The sequence below is a fragment of the Protopterus annectens genome, chromosome 3.part1, assembly GCF_019279795.1.
Source record: "Protopterus annectens isolate FY-2018-M chromosome 3.part1, PAN1.0, whole genome shotgun sequence".
NCBI classification, from domain to species: domain Eukaryota; kingdom Metazoa; phylum Chordata; order Ceratodontiformes; family Protopteridae; genus Protopterus; species Protopterus annectens.
In genome coordinates, this window is record NC_056732.1 from 1,833,860,985 (window position 1) to 1,833,869,901 (window position 8,917).

Below are 8,917 nucleotides of genomic sequence, written 5' to 3' on the forward strand. Positions count from 1 at the left end.
TTTCCAAAAAAAATGTTCTGCCCATGCTGGGCAAGAAGGCTTGACTTGTAACTTTAGACCTAAAAGAGGCATACCTGCATGTCCCGCTCAGACAATCATGCAGAAGATACCTCAGATTCATAGCTGGCTCAATGCACTACCAATTCTCTGCACTGCCCTTTGGCTTATCTACTGTGCCCGGGGTCTTCACAAAATGCCTGGCACCAGTAATTGCATTTTGCAGACAAAGAGGAATACAAATATGTCCTTACTTGGACGACTACCGTATTCAAGCAGAGAACAAGGACATTCTACTACAGCATCTGGCGTTTGTAAAAAGATTACTAACATGCCTAGGGTACGCAGTAAATGAAAAGAAATCAAAACTAGTACCCTCTCAAGAGATAATATTCCTGGGTGCAAGCTTAAATACAACTGCCCAGATGGCTTATCTCACTCCAGACAAACAAAGGCAACTGACTACTTATTTCAAAATGTTGGCAGCAAAGACCCAGTTATCTGCAAGACAAATTCTGCAGGCTCTGTGCTTCATGGCATCCTGCATTCTGCTAATTCCATATGCAAGACTGCATATGAGGAAACTACAATGGTATCTAAAAAGTGTTTGGACTCAACATTGCCACAGCCTGGAAACAATAATTACCCTCATTCCCTGCTGCAACAGGAGTTTTGATGGTGGGCAAAGGCCTGTCACCACAACAAGGGGCAGCCATTCACTATACCCCCAGCCAGGCAGATATTAACAACAGATGCATCAGATTATGCTTGGGGGGCCCACATGGCAGGAAGATGTATTCAGGGCACATGGTCTGCAGGCCAAATGCATCTACATATCGATCAAAAAGAGATGCTAGCTGTTCAGAATGCCCTGACAGCCTTCAAGGATCTACTTCATCCAGGACTACTACTGATAAAGATGGACAATACTACAGTCATGTGGTACATAAACAAGCAGGGAGGCACACATTCCTACCCCCTTTTGCAGACTAGCCATGACTTTGTGGGACACAGCATTGACTTACCAAGTACATCTGCAAGCACAATTCCTGCCAGGAAAGATAATACTCTGGCAGACGAACTAAGCAGAAACCTCATGGATCCTCACGAGTGGAAATTGGATCCACAAGTCTTCAACATAACAAAGAATTGGGGATGCCCGGACATAGATCTATTTGCCTCTCCTCACAACTGCCAAGTACAGAGATTCTGCACAAGGACTTATCACAAGCAAGCATGGAAAGTGGATGCTCTATCTTTACTGGAAAAACCTAATAGTATATGCCTTTCCTCCACTGCCTCTCCTCCCCAAGGTACTCCTAAAGGTCAGACAAGAGAAACCAAAAATGATACTAATTGCCCCAGACTGGCCCCGCCAGTACTGGTACCCAATGCTAAGGAACATGTCTTAATGCCCAGCATGGACATTACCTCAAATTCCTCACTTACTGACCCAACAAAACTATCAGATCCTGCACAGCCAACTCAGGACCTTAAATCTGGAATCATGGCGGATAATGTAGCTTTTCAAAACACACCTCTCTCTAAAGCGGTGATGGATGTTATTTTGGAGGTCAGGAGGCCCAGTACCAGAAAATCTTATGCAGAAAAATGGAAGAGATTCTGTGCTTGGAACCAGGCACAAGGAATTGACATGATTGTACCAAATATCCCTCAGATTTTGCAATATTTAACTGAGATGCTGGACAAAGGCCTATCCTTTTCATCAATTAAGATTCATGCCTCTGCCATTTCAGCCCATTACAATACAGAGCCACCTATTTTTCTCATCCTTTATTAAGGCAGTACCTCAGAGGAGCCAAAAACTTACGGCCTCCAAGGAGATCACCAATACCTGCATGGGACCTCAATTATGTCTTGGAAAAACTCATCCTGCCTCCTTTTGAGTCAGCCACTACAGCTGATATAACATTTTTATCATGGAAAACAGCTCTGCTCCTAGCAATAGCTACAGCCACTCATGGCTGTGGAACCTTTTATCATTTTCCATCCAGATAGGGTTTCTCTAAGGACAAACCCGACATTTATGCCTAAGGTAGTCTCCAGTGTGGCCCTCAACCAAACTATTCATTTGCCTACTTTTTATCCAAACCCACAGAATAAGGGTGAGAGACTTCTGCATACTTTGGACATACACAGACAGCTGTGCTTCTGCTTGGACAGAACCAAAGCTTTCAGAAAGACTGAGCAATTATTGGTAGCATATGCTGCAGCATCACAAGGAAAGGTTATCTCAAAGCAGACTATTTCAAAGTGGATAGGCCACTGCATTCATTTCTGCTATTCATAACATGGCAAATCAATGCCTAAGGGCATTAGACCACATTCAACCAGAGCAGCAGCCACTTCAGCAGCCTTCCTCAGAGGAGTACCAACCAAAGACATTTTAGAGGCTGCAACCTGGAGTTCAGTGCACAGTTTTACAAAGCGCTATCACTTACCACTCTACTCTAAATCCAGGGCAGGCTTTGCCACTGCAGTTCTGCAGGGCCTCATAGCTGCTCCCAATTCTATTTAGTTCCAGCCTCCCAACCTTAGCTTTGGGATTCAACCCAATTGTAATGACTGCAACAGTGAAACACGATGAACATAGTACAGTTGTGTACCTACCATAAATGTAGATGTTCGAGTGTATTCACTGTTGCAGTCCAGGTTACCCACCCACCATCCCCCTTATCTTTGCTGGACCTTATCTGTACTTCTCTATTCTATACAACCTATGTGGTGTATTTGCTTTTAGATGAAGGAAACATTTACCTTGGTGTATGCATGCTTTATTGACATATATTTAGCCTACCCTTTTGGGGGCACCTGACATCTGGGGCAAGAAAAACTGAAGAAAATGGCGTCAGCTGCATCTTTTATACCCCTGGCGCACTGACGTCAGGGAGGAGGCGACAGCAGCCAACACCGGACCTAGACTTTGGAATTCAGGCCGACTGCGGGTAATCTGCCAGCAGGATAACCTAATTGTAATGACTGCAACAGTGAATACACTCGAACATCTACATTTATGGTAGGTACACAACTGTACTTTGTCAGTTCCATATGCTGAAATACCAGCAACATACTATGGAACTTTTTAAATAAAAATGATCTACCTTCCCTGACTGTGCAGAAAATAAAGAATTACAGGAGCTTATGCATTCTGCAAGCCAAGTTAGTAAGCATACCCAGCAATGTGGGTTTGACGCACTAGAAGCATCCTACAGGGCTGCAGTCACAGGTTCTGTACTTAGAAGGCATGCTAGGGTTAAGGAACAGACCTAGCCATACCATGTTGAATCAAAATTACTGGACGCACCACTGAACAAAGACAATCTGTATGGCACCAAAGCAGAAGAGGTTTTTAAAAAAGATGGAAGAAAAAGCTACGTCTATGCAGACAGTTAGACATTTTGCAAGTCCAGTCTGAGATTCAGTAGGCATTGCCCCTCAAAACATTGGTCCTTTCCGAGCCCCCTCAAGGCCACCTCAGACTAGACTTAGGGGAAGCAGACCCCCCCAAGACAGCAGTCTCAGGATATGCAGAGATCTAAGCAATGGCTTACCTCCATTTCTAAAAGAGGGAGTGCTAAGCCACCCCCTTATGGAAAGAATTCACAATGACTTCTCAACTCCACCTCACACCTCTGCCCATCTGCCTGTGCCCCTAGGACGATAGCTTGCCTCCCATGCAAAAAACTGGGCCTCCATCACCAACGATTGATGGGTCCTCAACATAGTGTCCCAGGGATACAGGTTTTATTTCCACACATTTCCAACCCCAAAAGGGTTCCCAGATCTTCCTTCAAACCATTGGGCAGAGGCATAAAACCAAGTTCATTCCCCCCTCTCCATGAGGGCTATTCAGCCTATTCTTGCAGAACACATAGGCCAAGGTTTCTATTCCAGACTTGTCCTGGTACCCAGAAAAGAGGGCACCTGGCACCCAATCCTAAATCTGTCCATTCTCAACACCTTCCTGATGGTACCAAAATTCAAAATGCTCACCCTACAGCAGCTTCTCCCTAGGATGTCCAAAAATGCCTGGTTAGCCACCCTAGACCTAAGACAGGCCTATCTGCACATCCCAATCAGAGACTCTTGCAGGAAATATCTACATTTCAGGGCAGGATCTATGCATTATCAGTTCTCTGCACTTCCCTTTGGTTTATCCACTGCTCCCAGAGTTTTTACAAAATGCCTGGCTTCAGCCATTGCCTTTTGCAGACAAAGAAATGTTCAAATATACCCCTACTTGGACAACTGCCTAATTCAGGCAGACAGGAAAAGCTGTTGCAGCACCTGACGTTTGCAAAGGACCTCCTAACCTCACTGGGGTACACCATAAATGAAAAGAAATCTAAACTAGTCTCCAGTCAAAAAATTGTATTCCTGGGAGCAAGCCTGGACAAATCATTACAGATGACATTCCTTACTCCAGAAAAACAAGCCTATCTGACAGGCTACTTCTCTCAACTGGCCACCAGAACCCAGTTATCCGCAAGGAAAATCCTGCAAGCTCTAGGGTTCATTGCCTCCTGCATTTTACTAATTCCATATGCCAGACTGCATATAAGGAAACTTCAGTGGTACTTAAAAAGCCTTTGGTGTCAACATTCTCAGGACCTGGAAACTATTATGATACCTAGTGTAAGGAAAGATTTTCTTTGGTGGGCAGTAGCATGCAACCACAAAAAGGGGCTTCCCTTTTTACAACCCCACACCACCAATGCCCTAACCACAGATGCATCAGATGCCTGTGGTGCTCACCTGGATGGCAAGTGCATTCAGGGCCACTGCAGCCCAAATCAAATTCATCTGCACATCAACCAAAAAATATATGCTAGCTGTTCAGCACGCTCTGACAGCATTCAGATCCCTACTCTCTGTGGGGCCTCTACTAATCAAAACCGACGACACAACACTGATGTGGAACATCAACAAGCAGGTGGAACCCACTCTTACCCACTCTGCAGGCTAGCCATGACCCTTTGGAACATGGCCTCAGCCATGCATATTCACCTGCTAGCACAATTCCTGCCAGGCAACCAAAACTCTCTGGCAGACAACTTAAGCAGAAATCTCCTAGACCCACACGAGTGGCAATTAAACCACAACACCTTCAACCTTGTGACCCAGAAATGGGGTACCCCGAAGTTGGACCTATTTGCCTCACCCAACAACCACCATCTCAGCAAATTCTGCACCAGGGAACCTCACAGCAAAGCCTGGAAAGTGGATGCCGTATCCTTCCAATGGGTAAACCTCTCAATCTATGTCTCCTCCCCCCCCCTCTCTTCTTACAAGAGTATTACTCAAAATAAGGGAGGAAAGACCAAGGGCAATCCTGATTGCCCCAGACTGGCCACACCAACACTGGTACCCACTACTGCGCAGCCTGTCACCATTGTCTCCATGGCACCTCCCTCACATTTTAACTCTCCTGACTCAGCAGGAGGGAGAGTTCTTGCATCCACAATTGCAGACCCTGAACCTGGCAGCCTGGCTTATTCCTTGACTTCTTCTCCAGTGGCCAGCCTAAGCAAACAGGTCCTGGACATTATAAGTGAAGCCATATGACCCAGTACTAGAAAATCCTACGCTGACAAGTTGAAAAGGTATTGTTCCTGGGTCCAGACTAAAGGAGCTGACCCAGCACAGCCCTCCTTTACCTCTCATCCCGGAGTACCTAGCAGACATACTCCACAGGGACCTATCCTTCTGTTCCATTAAAATCCATGCCTCTGCATCTCTTCATATAACAGCACTGAGCCACCTCTCTTTTCACACCCTCTTATCAAGCAGTTCATTAGAGGGGCTAACAACTTAAGGCCACCAAGAAGAGCCCCTACCCCTGCTTGGGACCTTAACCTTGTGTTGGAAAAGCTCACGCTCCCCCCTTTGAGCCTGCAGCTTCAGCAGAGTTAAAATTCCTGTCTTGGAAAACAGTCTTGCTTCTGGTCATCACTTCAGCTAGAAGAGTGTCTCAGCTGCAAGCACTTATGGCTATGAAACCCTTCATCATTTTTCATGCTGACAGGGTCTCCCTCAGGACTAACCCAACTTTAATGCCTAAAGTGGTGTCCAGTGTGGCTCTCAACCAATCTATTTATTTGCCAACCTTTTTCCATAAACCTCAAAATAAGGGGGAAAGGATCCTGCACTATAGATGTGCACAGACATCTCAGATTCTACCTGGATAGGACTAAGCCCTTTAGGAAATCTGACCAGTTACTAGTCAGCTTTGCACCAGGGGCAGAGGGCAAGGCCATATCAAAACAAACCATTTCCAAATGGATAGCACACTGTATCCATTTCTGTTACAAGCACCAGGAGAAACCACCCCCACAGGGGGTCAGAACACATTCCATTAGGGCAACTTCAGCTTCTGCAGCCTTTCTCAGAGGGGTCCCTACCAGGGACATCCTTGGAAGTTGCAGCATGGAGTTCTGTTCATACCTTCACCAAACATTGCCACCTGCCTATCTTTTCCAAATCCAGGGCAGGCTTTGCAACTGCAGTCCTGTAGGGTATACTAGCCAATCCCAACTCTTTCTGACTGCCTCCACACATTCTTCAGCTTTGGGAATCAACCCAAGTGTGATGACTGCAACAGTGAAACATGAAGAACATAGTACAGTTGTGTACACTTACCATAAATGTAGATGTTCAAGTGTATTCACTGTTGCAGTCCTGGTTTCCCACCCTCCAGCCCCCTTTTCTATCTCTCTCTTCCTCACTCTTTTTACAGGACTATTGGTATTTACTTTCTACTAATGGTGTTATTCCACCATAACGTAGCTCCCTATTTGGGGAAAGAAAAACTGATGTAATGGTGTCTGCTGCCTGTTTTTATACCACTGATGACCTGACGTCAGTCCTGGAGTGATAGCAACCAACGCAGAAATACTAAGCCTCTGGTGTTCAGGCCGACTGAGGGCTACCTGCAGGCAGATAACCCAAGTGTGATGACTGCAACAGTGAATACACTCAAACATCTACATTTATGGTAAGTGTACACGACTGTACTTTCTTTCCACAGCTGGGGGGCTGTAGCCCGATGGCACAAGCTGCCACTGACTAAAACTAAGTTTCCTTCCAGATGTTCGTCGTCTCCCATTGCTGCAGTCCTGACTAATGGGTACTCCGCTGCCCACCATCGGCCCGAATACCAAAGGGCTAGATCTGGCGTCGGTCATGGCGCCAGAGACTGACGTGGTGTCAGTATAAATGCGCATGACCGACGCCATAACTTCAGTCTTTCTTGCCGCATGGTCCTAAGCAGAAGCAGAATTTGCAAGTGCCGTTCGGCGTTCTGGAACTGTCGGTTTTCGAGTTTCAGACCGGATACCAAGTTGGCTAAGTACCCTGTTGGGAACGTTTTTTGTCTTTTTCTTGCCTCAGTGTTACCGGATGTCAGAAAAAGTTTATAACTGTATTTCTTGTGGGAAACAGATTCCTCATAGAGTTTACCATTCCCTTTGCATTTCTTGTTTATGGCCTGAGCACGACGTTGTTGGGTGTCGCTTTTGTGCTACTTTTAACTAGCGTACTGTTATACGTCGGTTCTGTGGAACCACTGACTGCTTCAGTGGCTCCTTCTGACAGTTTACCAGTGTGTCTTGGGGAGCCTTTGTTACTGCAGGTAGTGGCTTCTCCTGTGTTGGGCCTGGCTGAGGGTGCTTCTTTGTTGTCAGTAGCTTCCTCCCCTCATAGGGTAGTTAGGCCTCCTCCTTCTCAGGGCAAGGGCCATTCTAAATCTAAGTCTATCCCTGCTGGTGCTAATCCCCAGGGTCCGGCTCCTAGGAAGCACATGTTAAAAATGGCTGAAGATTTGATTTCTTTAATTTGGGGTTCCATGCCCCCCCCTGTGAAGCGGCCCAGAATTGACACAGAGTTGGGGGGTCTGGTTCAGTCTTCCAATGAGTCTGATTCCTCTGTGGAAGAGCTTCAGGATTTCCCTCCCTATTCTGATTCGGAGGCAGAGGACGCTACTCCCTCTGCGTCCCCTCCAGAAGATTTTTCTTTCTCTGTAACTTTGCATTCCATGAGGGAACATTTCCAGTGGGTTGGCCAGGATTATTCTGATTCTCGTAAAAGGCTGAGAGAATTCTTGTTTTTTCCTCAGCACAGGCCTTTGGCTATTCCCCCTCTACTGGATGTTGTTCAGGATGTATTTTCTGAGGCTGCCCTTAACCCGGATTCTCTGCCCCCTGCCCCAGTTACACCAGATAGTTACTACAGGGTTCCGGAAGCTCACAAGTACTTATATGAGTCCTGGGCTGATCCAGACACTATTTCTCAAGGCCCCAAAGGTGTTCGGGCTTCTGTGGTTAAGAATCCGGCTCCTCTGGACAAGGATGCTAGGGCCCTGGATAGGTGGGGTAAAAAACTGTATGCCTCTTCTACTTTGGCTATGAGAGCTTTAATTTGTCAGTTTTTTTATGCTCGGGTATCAAAATTGTTTGCTGGGACAATTGATATGTATAGTAGATGCTTTAGCTGACGGTATTGAATGCAAGGAGCTTCAGGATTTGGTACATGCTTCAGACCGGGTTGGTAAGCATTCTTTGCAGTGTGGTTTTGATGCTTTACAGGCTTCTTCCGGGGTGGCTGCTACTAGTTCAGTTCTTCGCAGGCATGCCTGGCTTAAAGACCAGACCTTGTCAGGGCATGTTAAAGCTCGACTTATGGATGCTCCTCTGCAATCTGCTGTTCTTTTTGGCCCTCCTGTAGAATCAGTTTTGAAAAAAATGGAGGAAAACGCTAAGTCTATGCAGACAGTTACAGGATTTTTTTTACAGGTTCAGCCTCCTACGTTCAGTGGGAATTGGCCTGCTAAGGGATGGTCTTTCCCCTCTTCAGATTGTCGTTCTAGGGGCAGGTCGGGACGAGGTAGAGGTAGGGCTTCCTC